General features: G+C 38.5%; 1 protein-coding gene across 2 annotated transcripts in view; it reads left to right on the forward strand.

Moving 5' to 3' along the window:
• TEX11 (testis expressed 11) overlaps positions 1-15,785 on the forward strand; it is a 292,212-nt gene that overhangs the window by 36,199 nt on the left and 240,228 nt on the right. The gene's annotated exons all lie outside the window — the stretch shown is intronic.

Below are 15,785 nucleotides of genomic sequence, written 5' to 3' on the forward strand. Positions count from 1 at the left end.
GTATATTCACAGAATTGTGCAATGTTCAACACATTTAAGCCAGCAGAAGGAAGGAAATAATAAAGATTAGAGAGGAAATAAATGATATAGAAACTAAAAAAAAACCAAAACAGTAGAACTGATAATGAAACCAGGAACTAGTTCTTTGGAAAGATTAATAAAATTGATAACCTGTATCCATACTTTTACCAAAAAGAAACGAGAAAGGACCCAAATAAATGAAATCACAAATGAGACAGGAGAAATAACCAACACAACAGAAATATAAGAAATCATAAGAGAATATTATGAAAAACTATATGCCAACAAATTGGACAACCTAGAAGAAATGAATAAATGCCTAGAAACATAATAAACTACCAAAACTGAAACAGAAAGAAATAGAAAAATGTAACACACTGATAAACCAGTGAAGAAACTGAATCAGTAATTGAAAAACTCCCAAAAAACAAAAAGTCCAGGACCAGATGCCTTCATAGGTGAATTCTACCAAACATTTAGAAGAGTTAATAAGGGTGCCTGGCTGGCTCAGTCCGTGGAACTTGCAGCTCTTGGTCTCACGGTTTTAAGTTTGAACCCCCTATTAGGTGTGGAGTTTACTAATAAATAAAATCTTAAAAAAAAAAAGGTTAAGACTTAACACCTATTCTTCTCAAACTATTCCAAAAAACAGAAGAAGAAGGAAAACTTCCAAATTCATTCTGTGAGGCCGGCATTACCCTGATACCAAAGCCAGATAAAGACTACTAAAAAAAAGAACTTCAGGCCAATATCTCTGATGAACATGGTTGCAAAAATTCTCAACAAAATACTGGCAAACCAAATCCAACAATACATTAAAAAAATAAGTTCTTTATAGATTTTGGATACTAACCCTTTATCAGATAGGTTTTTGCTAATATTTTTTCCCATTCTGTAAGCTACCTTTTTGTTTTGTTGATTGTTTCCTTTGCTGTGTGGAAGCTTTTTATCTTGATAAAGTCTCAGTAGTTCACTTTGGCTTTTGTTTCCTTTGTCTCCAGAGACGTTTCTAGTAAGAATTTGCTACCATCAGTGTCAAGAAGGTTCCTGCCTATGTTCTCTAGGATTTTGATGGTTTCCTGTCTCATGTTTAGGTCGAAAGATCCATTTTGAATTTATTTTGTGTATGGTGTAAGAAAGTGCTCCAGTTTCATTCTCTTGTATGTTGTTGTTCAGTTTTCACAATATTGTTTGTTGATGAGACTGTTTTCCATTGGATGTTCTTTCCTGTTTTGTCAAAGATTAGTTGACCATATAGTTGTGGCTCCATTTGTGGGTTTTCTATTTTTTTATTAACATATAATGTATTATTTGTTTAAGGGGTTTCTATTCTTTTTTTTTAAAGATTTTATTTATTTATTTGATAGACAGAGATCACAAGTAGGCAGAGAGGCAGGCAGAGAGAGGAAGGGAAGCACGCTCCCCTCTGAGCAGAGAGCCCAATGCGGGGCTCGATCCCAGGACCCTGAGATCATGACCTGAGCCGAAGGCAGAGGCTTTAACCTACTGAGCCACCCAGGCGCCCCTCTATTCTTTTTTTTTTAAGATTTTATTTATTTGAGGGGTGCCTGCGTGGCTCATTTGTTAAGCGTCTGCCTTTGGCTCAGGTCATGAACCCAGGGTCCTGGGATCAAGCCCTGCATCAGGCTTCCTGCTCAGTGGGAAACCTGCTTTTCCCTTTCCCACTCCCCCTGCATGTCTTCCCCCCTCCATGTCAAATACATAATAAAATCTTTAAAAATCTTTTAAAAAGATTTTATTTATTTGAGAGAGAGTGAGAGAAGGAGATGGGTGAGGGTCAGAGGGAGTAGTAGACTCCGTGCTGAGTGGGGAGCCTGTCACAGAACTCTAGCCTGTGATCATGACCCAGGCCAAAGGCAGATGCTTAACCAACTGAGCCACTCAGGTATCCTGGGTTTTCCATTCTGTTCCAGTGATCTCTGTGTCTGTTTTTGTGCCAGTACCATACTGTCTTGTTGACTACAGCTTTGTAGGCCAGAATTGTGATGCTTCCAACATTGCTTTTCTTCTTCAGGATTGCTGTGGCTATTTGGGCCTTTTGTGGTTCTGTACAAATTTTAGGATTGTTTGTTCTAGCTCTGGGAAAAATGCTGGTGTTATTTTGGTAGGGATTGCGTTAAATGTGTAGCTTGCTTTGGGTAGTATAGACATTTCAACAATATTTGTTCTTCCAATCCATGAGCGTGGAATGTCTTTCCATTTCTTTGTGTCATCTTCAATTTCTTTCATAAGTGTTCTATAGTTTTCAGAGTACAGATTTTTACATTTATGGTTAGGCTTATTCCTAAGTATCTTATGGTTTTTGGTATAATTGTAAATTGTATCAATTCCTTGATTTCTTTTCCCGTTTCATTCTTGTTATATAGAAATGCAACAGATTTCTGTATGTTGATTTTTATATCCTGTGACTTTGCTGAATTTATGTATTCTAGCAATTTTTTGGTGGATTCTTTTGGGTTTTCTGCAGAGAGTATCATGCCTTCGGCAGATATTTACAATTTGACTTCTTCCTTGCCAATTTGGGTGACTTTTACTTCTTTTTGTTTTCTGATTGCTGAGGCTAAGAGTTCCAGTAGTATGTTAAATAATAATGGTGAGAGTGGACTTCCCTGCCTTGTTCCTGAATGTAGAGGAAAAGCTCTCAGTTTTTCCCCATTGAGGATGATACTAGCTGTGGGTATTTCTTATATGGCCTTTACGGTGTTGAGGTATGTTCCATCTATGCCTACTTTGTTGAGGGTTTTTTATCAAGAATGGATGCTGTATTTTGTCACATGCTTTTTCTGGGTGTATTGAGAGGATCATACGGTTCTTATCCTTTCTTTTATTAATGTGATGTATCATGTTGAGTGATTTGCAAATACTGAACAACCTTTGCAGTCCAGGAATAAATCCCACTTGATTGTGAGTGGCACCCTTTGTCAAAAATCAATTAATCATAAATGTGAGGGTTTATTTCTGGACTTTTAATTGTTTTCTATTGATCTTCATGTCGGTTTTTATGCCATACATACTGTCTTGATTGCAGTAGCTATGTAGCAGATTTTGAAATGAGAAAGTGTGAGTCTTCCAGTTTTGTTATTTTTAATATTATTTTGACTATTATAGGTCTCTTGTGTTTTCGTATGAATTTTAGGATAAGCTTCTCAATTTATGCAGGGAGGCCACCTCTGGGATCTTCATAGGGATAGTGTTGAGTCTGTAGATGATCTTGAGTAGTAGTGCTATCTTAAACTACTATCTTTTCTGATTCATGGGATGCCTTCCCATTTATTTAGGTTTGATTAATTTTTTTTGTTTTTTTAATGGTGAAGAGGAAGTTCAAAGAGTAAGTTAGTTGAAGATCTGAGACCAGAACCAAGATTTTCTGACTTTCTGCCCAGTGCTTCATTCCCTGCAAATTAGATTGACTGTATAAAGGAACCCCCCCCTTTTGGCAATTTTGTCTTCCTTTTAATGTTAATATTTTTGTGGGTTATATTAATGCAACTACTAAAAAACTGATATGAAGTCCAGTAGGTCTTGGTGTTATTGTGTACACTCTTCTACCAATTTGCTCCATGTCCTTGGGCTGTTACTTTACCTCTCTGAGCCTTTAAAATCCAATATTTAAGAGATCAACTGTCTGTGCGCTACATTTTGACAGAGGTACATTTGGTTTGCTAGTAGTTCAAATGAAAAAGATCTGTGTGTATTAATTGTCTACAAGCTCAAGTTTCAATCAATGATGTGATGTAGCTGCAAAAAAGCTAGCACAATCTTAGGCTATATTAATAGATATGTAGTGCAAAGCTATAGGTAGGTGTTTTCAACTAGTTAACATCTTAAATATTGTGATCAGCCTAGGCATCACGCTTTAAAATCATTGTAATAGTCTGGAAGATATATCATGTGAAAAATATTTGAGGGATATAGAGCTATCTGCCTGGGAAAAAAAGAAGACAGTAAGAATTATAGCTCTGTTTGACTGTTCTAAAGACTATCCTATCAAAGAAGAATTAAAGTCCACAGAATAGAACTAAGACCTTTGAGAAAGATAGTTTCAAAGTTTTGGGCTCAATGTAAAGTGTCACCTTTTAACAGTGATAATGATCAAATAATACTATAGCTTTGTTGCAAGATATCTGTTGTCATTGAAATACTGCAAGCAAAGGTGTAAACATCCTAAGAATTATATATATTATAGAAAATATTCCTTCATTAGATAGGAAATTAGATTAGGTACCCTTTTGTCCCTTCCTTTTTTAAAAAAGATTTTATTTATTTATTTGACAGAGAGTTCACAAGTAGGCAGAGAGGCAGGCAGAGGGGGAAGGGGAAGCAGGCTCCCTGCTTGCGGGGCTCAATCCCAGGACCCTGAGATAATGATCTGAGCCGAAGGCAGAGGCTTAACCAGAACCACCCAGGTGCCCCCCCCTTTTGTTCCTTCTTAATACAAAGATTCTATGATTTTAGAAAGTGTTGTAGTATTCTTTGGTGTTATGGGTGTTGATATCTAAAAATCTTCTTTAGCTTACAGAAATTTTTAGTAGTTAAGATCAATAATGAGAATTATATAATTCTTGATTTTGGTGATAATGTCTTCAAAATATGAAATGAAGACTAATTGTTTTTGCTATAAGTAGACTTTCCATTTTGAGGATATTCTCACCTTTGGGGCCTGTGGGTTTTGTTGATGTCTGCTTGGCAAAAGACCATCTTTATGAACTACTGTCAATATTGGTATTTACTAATGAGTTTTGTCTGTACCAGTAGAGTGCTTGAGATATTCTTAGAGATGTATATAGACCTTATCTTTCTCTAGGCATTTCCCATTAAGCGATTAGAGAATTGCTTTATTAATTTATTATTTATTATTCAACAGACAATGAGTATCTTCTACAGATAGAGTAGTATGTTAGGCTTTGTCAGGGAGGAGAATAATCCTATATCATATCCTCAAGGAGATTATGGTTTAGTTGGTGAGATAAATAATGCATATACAAAATAGAATGAAGTATCATAAAGGTTGTACTGATAAATTATCTACACGGAGTGTTCGGTGCTATATAGGAATAGAGTTGAAAAGTCTGATTATTTTTCCCTCCATAAAATGATGAGGTAGTTTGGAAGTTAGGCTATAAATACAATTTTTAAAAATGAGAAAAGGAAAATATAAGTGCCAAATGAATGGCATAGATTGGGCAGGACACAGACTTTCTTTAAGGTAGTCACATGGTGTTGATAACAGTTGTTAAGAATTTACTTTTCCTCAATCTCTCCATCCACCTACAAGGTGATAGATAATCTTCTGTTTACCCTTGTACCACAGATTATCTGCAGTCTTTTAGCATTGTAGAAGTAACTATAGATCTTGTTGTTTTTCCTAATTTCTTATTTTCCTTGTGTATTGGCCATGCCTCTTTTCGCTGTCTGTACCATCTGTAAGTGCAAGGGTCATCTATTGTGCTTCTGCTCTATTCCCTCTTTACTATGGTGAGACCCCTTTGTAGAAGCTGACAGGGCCACATGGATACAGGAAACTTGAGTTTATCCATAAAGACTATGATGGAGGGTATCTTGGAAATGCAAGGCATGTGGAAATATCAATTTCTCTAGTATACTGAGGGCCATGGTTCACTATCTCTCCCTACTAGTTAAAAAAGCAGTAATAAAAAGTTAGTTTTTATATTGTCAGCATCTAGCATGGTACCTGGCACATTAGAGATAATATGTAAACGTATGTTATAGTAATCTCCGCTCCTATTATCCCTCTCTATCTTACTCATTTCCCCCAAAAGAGTAATAGTAGTATATGAGATATGAAAGGTTGAGAGATAACTGGTATATGGAAGTGCTATAAGTGTGTAGGAAAGGGGGCAGAGATTATTGTGGACTGGGTTGGTTAGTAGAGGAAGACACACAAAGGATTTAGGACATGATTTGGATTTTGGAGGAAGGAATAGATTTCGAAAGCTAGTAAAGAGAGCACAACATATTCCAGGCAGAGCAGAGGTTTGAGCATGAGCAAAATCATATAGGCAGAAATTGATAGGTCTTGTTAAAAGAATGTTGAGTGATCAGTTTATTTGAAAGAAACTATTTGTTCAAGGACACAGGAAGGACTGAGTGTAGAGGAGTAATTTGGGCCAAGTTGAGAGGCCCAAATATACCTCTCTGAGAAAATAATTTTGATATTTTCCTAAAGGCAGTGGGGTGGTTGAAAATTTTTGGAAGAGGTAAGATGGCACCAATCAAAGAGTAGCCTTGAAGTAGTGCTTGGGATAAAAGGCATAGCACTGGAATATAGTCTATGACCGTATAATAGCATTATATGGTGACAGATGGCAGCTGCACTTATGAGCATAGCACAGTGTATAGAGAAATCGAATCATTATGTTGTACACCTTGAAACATTGTGTGTCAACTATACTAAAAAAATTTTTTTTAAAGATTTTCTTTATTTATTTGACAGAGATCACGAGTAGACAGAGAGGTAGGCAGAGAGAGAGAGAGAGGGAAGCAGGCTCCCTGCTGAGCAGAGAGCCCGATGTGGGACTTGATCCCAGGACCCTGAGATCATGACCTGAGCCGAAGGCAGTGGCTTAACCCACTGAGCCACCCAGGTGCCCCACTAAAAATTTTTTTAAAATGATAAATAGAATGGAGGCAGAGTGTGAGCATGAGATAATGAGAGTCTTAATTGTAGTTGTAACAATGGGAATGGGAAGGAAGGGGGCAAATATAGGAGATCTAAAGGAAGCAAGCATTTATGCTCAGGACTGAACCACTCAGTCCTTAGAGGCAGGAAAGTGAGGATGGTAAGAAAGCCAAGTCATATCGCAAACATTTACATGTGGGGGAGGGTGTAGTAAAATGTAAAGCAAATGGAAAGGACAGATGACACACCAGAGATGAAGGAGGACTAGAACAGAGTCATGAATGGGAAGAACATTTCATTGAAAAAGGGATGATCAGTAGTGCAGTGCTTCAGAGAATTAAAGGAAGATGAGGTTGGAGAAAAGGCTCTTGGACTTGACATTTAGGATAACAATAGTGGCCACAGAAAGTAATTTTAGTAGAAAGGTAAGAGTGGAGGACAGACTGTAGGAATTTAAGGGTTGAGTGGATAGTGAGGTAATGGAAGAATTTAGTATAGTGATCTGTGAGGGCAAAACTACTTTCATAATAATTCTAAGATGTTATTTGCCTTCTTGTTATGTTGACATTTGTACTGGTGCTGTAAAAGCAATGGTGGGTAAAACTGGGCATTTTAACGTGAATCAAGACAGTGGCACACCTTTTACTAGTCATTTTATTATATTTTTAAAAGATTTTATTTATTTATTTGATAGACACAGTGAGAGAGGGAACACCAGCAGGGGGTGTGGGAGAGGGAGAAGCAGGCTTTCCACTGAGCAGAGAGCCCGATGCGGGGCTCGAGCCCAGGACCCTGGGATCATGACCCAAGCAGAAGGCAGACGCTTAATGACTGAGCCACCCAGGCACCCCTAGTCATTGTATTCTTCATCATTACCCACTTGCAGTGAAAAGAATGCCATTTTTACTTAACATGCCCCTGGTGAAACAATACAAATTATTTATTTTATTTCATTTTGACCCTTGAGTTTTCATATTTTTGTAATGCAAAAGGAAATACCCATAGAACACTTCTACTGCATATTGAAGTGTGGTGGTTGTCTTGAGGAAAGGCCCTTATGTGATTGACTTGTGAGCTGAATTAGCTCCTTCTGTTTTCACATATCACTGTCTTTACTGGAAAAGAGGGACTGGTAGATAAACTTTGTTCATTCAGACTTGGGTATTTATAGACATTTTCAAAATGAATGAAGTTTGAATGTGACTTCAAGGAAAGCAACTGACAGTATTTGTTGCTAGTGATAAAATCTGAGCTGTTAAGCAAATGAGAGTTTTGGAAAACTTGGACCTCCGTCACAATTTTGACGCAGCTTCCACATAAACTTTTCTGATGAAATTGATGATGGTATTAACTAATGTGATTTTAATTTTTTTCAAATTTTATTATTTTATTTTTAAAATATTTTATTTATTTATTTAAGAGACAGAGAGTAAGAGAGCAAGCACGAGCAGGGTGAGGGGCAGAGGGAGAAGCAGACTCCCTGAGGAGCAGGGAGCCTGATGTGGGCCCAGTCCTGGAACTCCAGGATCATGACCTGAACTGAAGGCAGACACTTAACCAACTGAGCCACCTGGGCACCCATAACTAATGTGATTTTTTAAAAAGTTTATTTTAGAGAGAGAGAGGGAGTGTATGGGGGTTGAGGGGGAGAGGGAGAGGGAAAGAGAATCTCAGGTAGGCTCCACACTGAGCACAGAGCCCTGAGCTGAAACTGAGTGAGATGCTTAACCAACTGTGCCACCCAGGCGCCTCTTAACTAATGTGAGGCGTTAATTTTCTGAGTTAATTTTCTTTTTAAAAAGTAGACTCTAGGGGCGCCTGGGTGGCTCAGTGGGTTAAAGCCTCTGCCTTCGGCTCAGGTCATGGTCTCGGGGTCCTCGGATTGAGTCCCACATCGGGCTCTCTGCTCAGCAGGGACCCTGCTTCCTCCTCTCTCTCTCTCTCTGCCTGCCTCTCTGCTTACTTGTGATCTCTCTGTGTCAAATAAATAAAATCTTAAAAAAAAAAGTAGACTCTACACCAAGCGGGTAGCCTGACCTCACACCCCCGAGATCATGACCTGAGCTGAAATCAAGAGTTGGTTGCTTGGGGCACCTGGGTGGCTCAGTGGGTTAAGCCTCTGCCTTTGGCTCAGGTCATGATCTCAGGGTTCTGGGATCCAGCCCCACATGGGGCTCTCTGCTCAGCAAGGGGGCCTGCTTCCCCCTCTCCCTCTGCCTGCCTCTCTGCCTACTTGTGATCTCTGTCAAATAAATAAATAAAATCTTAAAAAAAAAAAAAACTTGGTTGCTTAATTGACAGAGCTACTCAGGTACCCCAGCATCATTTTTTTTAAAAAGTCTCTTCTTTGTTCATTGAATTGTTTTTGCACTTCTATAAAGTCATTTGACCCTAAATGTAAGGATTCATTTCTGGACTTTGTTTTGTTGCATTGATTTTTATGTCCTATGTCACTATGTAAACTCAATTATTATAGTTTTGTAGTAAATTTTGAAATAGGTAAGTGTGAGCCTTGCAACTTTGCTCTTCTTTTTAAAAAATGTTTTTGCCTATTCTGGGTCCCTTAAATTTTCATATGATTTATTTTTATTTTATTTTATTTTTTTTAAAAGATTTTATTTATTTGACAGAGATCACGAGTAGGCGGAGAGGCAGGCAGAGAGAGAGGGGGAAGCATGCTCCCTGTGGAGCAGAGAGTCCAATGTGGGGTCGATCCCAGGACCCCGGGACCATGACCTGAGCCGAAGGCAGAGGCTTAACCCACTGAGCCACCCAGGTGCCCCCATTTTCATATGATTTAAAATCAGGATGTTACTTTTTGTAAAAGCCTGCTAGAATTTTGATAGGAAATGCATTTGAATCTGTAATTCAGTTTAAGGGGCATTGCCATCTTAAGAATATTAAGTCTTCTGATCTGTGAACATGGGATGTCTTTTCATTTTATTTAGGTCTTTAATTTCTTTCAACTGTATTTTATAGTTTTTAGTGTACAAGTATTGCAGTTCTTTTGTTGAACTTACTCCTAAATGTTTTATTTTTTGATGTTAATGTAAATGGAATTAATTTTTTTATTTTTAATTTTTTTAAAGGTTTTTTTTAAAGATTTTATTTATTTATTTAACAGACAGAGATTACAAGTAGGCAGAGAGTCAGGCAGAGAGAGAGAGGAGAAAGCAGGCTCCCTGCAGAGCAGAGAGCCCAACTCGGGGCTCTATCCCAGGACCCTGGGATCATGACCTGAGCCGAAGGCAGAAGCTTTAACCCACTGAGCCACCCAGGTACCCCATTATTTTTAATTCTTAAAGATTTTATTTATTTATTTGAGAGAGAGCACAGAGGGAGAGTGAGAAAGAGAAGCAGACTCCCCACTGAGCAGGGTGCCCGATGTGGGGCTCGATCCAGGACCCTAATTAGATTATGACTTGAGCTGAAGGCAGATACTTAATTGACTGAGCCACCCAGGTGCCCCTAAATGGAATTAATTTTTTAAAAGATTTATTTATTCGAGAGAGAGAGCAATGTGTGCACACGTGCACGAGTGGCGGAGAGGGGCAGAGGTCAAGAATCTTTTTTTTTTAAATATTTTATTTATTTATTTGACAGAAATCACAAGTAGGCAGAGAGAGAGAGGAGGAAGCAGGCTCCCCACCTAGCAGAGATCGTGAAGCGGGGCTCAAACCCAGGACCCTGGGATCATGACCCGAGCTGAAGGCAGAGGCTTTAACCCACTGAGCCACCCAGGCACCCCGAGGTCAAGAATCCTAAACTTGAGAATCTTAAACTGAGCGCACAGCCTAATGTGGGGCTCCATCTCACGACCCTGGTATCGTGGCCTGAGCCGAAACCAAGAGTCAGATGCTCAACCGACTGAGCCATCCACGTGCTCTTTAAATGGAATTAATTTAATTTCTTGATTGCAGTTTTGGTTTACTCATGGTTAGTGGGTAAAAATACAGTAGATTTTTGTATTTTGTACCCTGTAACCTGCCTAAACTTGTTTATTCATTCTAGTAGTTTGTGTTGGTGTGTGTGTGTGTGTGTGTGTGTGTGTGTGTGTATTTCTGCGGATATTCTATATACAAGATCATGTCATCTGAGAATAGGGATAATTTTATTTAGGAATTATATTTAGGAATAAATTAAAGAAGTATAAGACCGTATACTGAAAAATATAAAATACTGTTGAAAGAAATTAAGAAGATCAAAATAAGTGGAAAGTTAGCTTATATTCATGGATTGGAAGACTTAATATTGTTAAGATGACAGTATTGCTTGAAACAGATCTATGAATTTAATTCAGTCCCTATCAAAATTCCAACTGCCTTGTCTTTTGTAGAAATTGATAAATTGATCCTAAAATTAATATATTTATGATACCTGAAATAACTTGAAAAAGAACAAAAAGATCTTATAAAAAATAAAGCTGGGAGACTCATACTTCTTAATTTCAAATCTTTTTTTTTTTTAAGATATTTTTTATTTATTTGACAGAGAGAGAAAGAGAGGTCACAAGTAGGCAGAGAGGCAGGCAGAGAGAGAGGAGGAAGCAGGCTCCCCGCCAAGCAGAGAGCCCGACGCAGGGCTCGATCCAAGGACCCTGGGATCATGACCCGAGCCGAAGGCAGAGGCCTTAACCCACTGAACCACCCAGGTGCCCCCTTAATTTCAAACCTTAAGTATGAAGACAGTGTGGTGTTCGCATAAGGACAAACATACAAATCAAGTGAATAGAATTGAGAGTCCAGAAATAAACCCCTACATTTATGGTCAGATACCTAAAAGAGATGAAAATATAAAGCTCTTAGAAGAAAACATAGGTATAAATCTTTGTAATGATTAGGCAATCATTTCTTAGATATGCTATTTCAAGCCCAAGCAAAGAAAGAAATTGCTAAATTAAACTTCATCAAAATTTAAAACTTTTGTTCATCCAAAGGTACTATGATTAAGTAAAAATCAGCCCACAGAATGGGAGAAAATATTTACCTGTCATGTATCTGAAAATTGTCTAGCATCTAGAATATATAAAGAGCACTTAGAATTTGAATTTAACAATGAAGACAAATAACCTAAATTTAAAATTGGCAGAAGACTTGCATAGACATTTCTCTAGTGAAGATAAACACATGGCCAATAAGCACATGAAAAGATGCTCAACATTATTAGTCACTAGGGAAATGGAAATGAAAACCATAGTGAGATGCTACTTCACACCCATTCAGGTATGTAAAATAACAAAAATGGAAAATAAGAAATTGGTGAGGATATGGAGAAGTTGGAACTCTCATAACTGCTGGTGTGAATGTAAAGTGGTACAACTGCTGGGGAGAGCTGTTTGGAAGGTTTTAAAAAAAATTAAACCCACTTAGTTGTGGTGAATAATCCTTTTCATGTACTTTTGGGTCCTTTGGCTAGTATCTTGGTGAGAATTTTTGCATCCATGTTCATCAGGGATATTGGTCTGTAATTCTCCTTTTTGGTGGGGTCTTTGTCTGGTTTTGGGATCAAGGTGTAATGCTGGCTTATAGCTGCTATATCACTTTCCAGTAGCCAGCTCTGGTAGGCTCCTTCACCCTGCGGTTTATCTTCCGATATTGCCTCAGATTCACTTTTCTGCATCTCCTACCTTGCAGAAAGTGGTCGATTTTCTCTTTGTAGAATTACAGCAAATCTTTTCTTAGATCTCCAGTTGAGTTCACAGGGTATTCAGAATGATTTGATAACTATGTAGCTGAATTCCAGGGACCAGACAAAACTAAGGTCTCCTATTCCTCCCTTATTGAAATTCTAGTTAGTTACCATATGGTAAAATTGATTTTGGGTTTAGAATTTAGTGATTCATCACTAAATAATACCCAGTGCCCATCACACCAAGTGCCTTCCTTAGTACCCATCACCCATTTAGCCCATCCCCAACCCATCTCCCTCTTTTTTTCCCCATTCCCCTATGTTCATCTGTTTTCTTTTTTTCTTTAAAGATTTTATTTATTTGACAGCATAAGCAGGGGGAGCAGTAGGCAGAGGGAGAGGGAGAAGCAGTCTCCCTGCTCTGCATTGATGTGGGGCCTGATCCCATGACCTGAGCTGAAGGCAGACACTTAACTGACTGAACCACCCAGGTGTCCCTGCTTTATTAAGTTCCACTTATGAGTGATATATGGTATTTGTCATTTTCAGACTGACTTATTTTGTTTAACATAATAAATATTTTTTACATTTCAGTTTTAAGTTTAATTAAAAGCAATGAGAACACTGGCAAAAGTTGTCAAAATGAACTTTATAGCTTTTTATTGAACTTAGTAGAAATTGCAACTAGCTATAACCTAGATAAAATCTCTTTGAGTCCTCAATAATTTTTAAGAGTTCTAGGGCTCCTGAGATATACACAAAAGAATCAGAACTATTGGTTTAGGATTGATCCAGAGGTGTGACTGGCAGCATCAGTATCACCTGTGTGTGTTGGGGGGTGATGCCTAGATGGCTCAGTTGGTTAAGTGTCTGACTCTCGGTTTCAGCTCAGGTCGTGATCTCATGGGTTGTGGGATCAAGCCCTGAGTTGGGCTCCACACTTAGCTGGGAGTCTGCTTGAAGATTATCTCCCTCTGCCCCTTTCCGAGTCATGCATATGTGCATGCACTGTCTCTCAAATAAATACATCTTAAAAAAATAAAGGGTCATTTAAAAAATATCACTAGGAACCTTTTAGAAATACAAATTATTGGGTGCCACTCTAGACCCAATGAATCAAATTTTCGAGTAGAGCCCAACAATCTGTTTCAGCAAGCCTTTCATGTAATTCTACTTTATGCTAAAATTTGAGAAGCATTCATATTGCATATTCTGTGAGGATGTTTGACAGTGAGAGGAAAAATTGAGTAGTAGCTACTCAGAGAAGGATGGTCAAAGGAAGGTTATTTTCAAAATAGAATGTATGTAAACATAGGTTGAATATAACAAGCCAGGGAGAAAATGATTGGAGGAGTTGGATAAAGAGGTGTCATATACCAGGAGATGGAAATGAATCTAATCAGTACATATATAGGAGAATAAAGAAGCATTTATCTAGTGCCTGCTGTGTGTATGTGTATGTATACATATATATGTCAATATTATATAAGTCAGTGCTTTGTGCAATAGAGGTAAAAAGATCTGTAACGTTAGTATATAGTACCTCACTTAAAGGAGCTTAAGGTAAATTTTGTGGTAGATATAGATGTGTAAACAGGTGCATTACAACAGGGTAATTGCTTTTTTTTCCCCTCAGGAATTTTCTTTCTTTTTTTTTTAAAATTTTTTCTTTTCAGCGTAACAGTATTCATTGTTTTTGCGCCACACCCAGTGCTCCATGCAATCCGTGCCCTCTTTAATACCCGCCACCTGGTTCCCCCAACCTCCCACTCCTCGACCCTTCAAAACCCTCAGATTGTTTTTCAGAGTCCATAGTCTCTCATGGTTCACCTCCCCTTCCAATTTCCCTCAACTCCCTTCTCCTCTCCATCTCCCCTTGTCCTCCATGCTATTTCTTATGCTCCAGAAATAAGTGAAACCATATGATAATTGACTCTCTCTGCTTGACTTAGTTCACTCAGCATAATCTCTTCCAGTCCCATCCATGTTGCTACAAAAGTTGGGTATTCATCCTTTCTGATGGAGGCATAATACTCCATAGTGTATATGGACCACATCTTCCTTATCCATTCGTCCGTTGAAGGGCATCTTGGTTCTTTCCACAGTTGGTAATTGCTTTAAAGAAATATGAGTGAAGTTCCACAATAAAACAAAATATGAACAAGTAACTCTGCTGTGAAAAGACTGTGAACTTTACTGGTAGGGAAAGGGGCATAAGATAGATATTTTAAATTGCAGAGGAGAATTAGATGTTGGATAAGGGAGCACATGAGTTTTGGTTAAGGTGGAAGGTGAAGTAGTTTGGGTGAGGGGTGCAGTAGGAAGATATGCATATTATAGGAGTACTTGAAGAATGTGAAAAAATGGCTTGAATTTCTGAGTGGGAAATGTCCTTAGGAAATCAACAAAGAAACTCATTTTTACTAAGCATCCGCTACATACTTGACATGGTACTAGGAGCTGTAACATTTTTTTTTAAGATTTATTTATTTATTTATTTGACAGATCACAAGTAGGCAGAGAGGCAGGCAGAGAGAGAGGAGGAAGCAGGCTCCCCGCTGAGCAGGGAGCCCGATGTGGGGCTCGATCCCAGGACCCTGGGATCATGACCCGAGCAGAAGGCAGAGGCTTAACCCACTGAGCCACCCAGGTGCCCCGAGCTGTAACATTTTTGACTGCGGAGCTTAAGTGAGGGTTTACTTGAAGTTAGCATAAGTTTTTAGTGGGTCCATTCAGCACAGTTTATTATTTGATTGATTCTATTGTCATTATCACTTAGTAGCATCACCATATGTGATGGTCAGTCTAGCATTTCATTTCTTGCATAAAAGTAATAACCCAGTGCTGTTAAGCAGGAGTTCAGATCCAGCCTTGGAGCTTTTCTTCTAATGAAGGGGAAAGCTAAGTTCTTGGTTCATGTAATACTTTATAGATCTGCTAGGATATGATTTCAAAGAGGTTTCCTCTCTTTAACAATGAGTACCATATCACAGCAGATAACCTCTTTTATTACAATTCTTGGCACTGGTTGTAGCTTTGACTGCTAAAATTATTCACATTTTTGCATACTGTCTTTTTTTAAAGAGAGGGAGAGAGGAAGAGGGGCAGAGGGAAAGGGAGAGAGAGAATCTTTTTTTATTTATTTTTTAAGATTTTTAAAAAAATTTATTTGACAGATCACAAGTAGGCAGAGAGGCAGAGAGGGAAGCAGGCTCCCTGCTGAGCAGAAAGCCCCATGCGGGACTCGATCCCAGGACCCTGAGTTCATGACCTGAGCTGAAGGCAGCGTCTTAACCCACTGAGCCACCCAGGTGCCCAGGAGAGAGAGAATCTTAAGCAGCCTCCACTCCCAGCATGGAGTCTGACACAGGGCTCCATCTCAGACCCAGAGATCATGACCTGAGCCAAAATCAAAAGTCAGATGCTTAACCAACTGAGCTACCAGGCACCCCTTTTGAATACTGTCTTAAGGTTT

The sequence above is a fragment of the Lontra canadensis genome, unplaced genomic scaffold, assembly GCF_010015895.1.
Source record: "Lontra canadensis isolate GAN:19392208 unplaced genomic scaffold, GSC_riverotter_1.0 scaffold193, whole genome shotgun sequence".
Taxonomy (NCBI): domain Eukaryota; kingdom Metazoa; phylum Chordata; class Mammalia; order Carnivora; family Mustelidae; genus Lontra; species Lontra canadensis.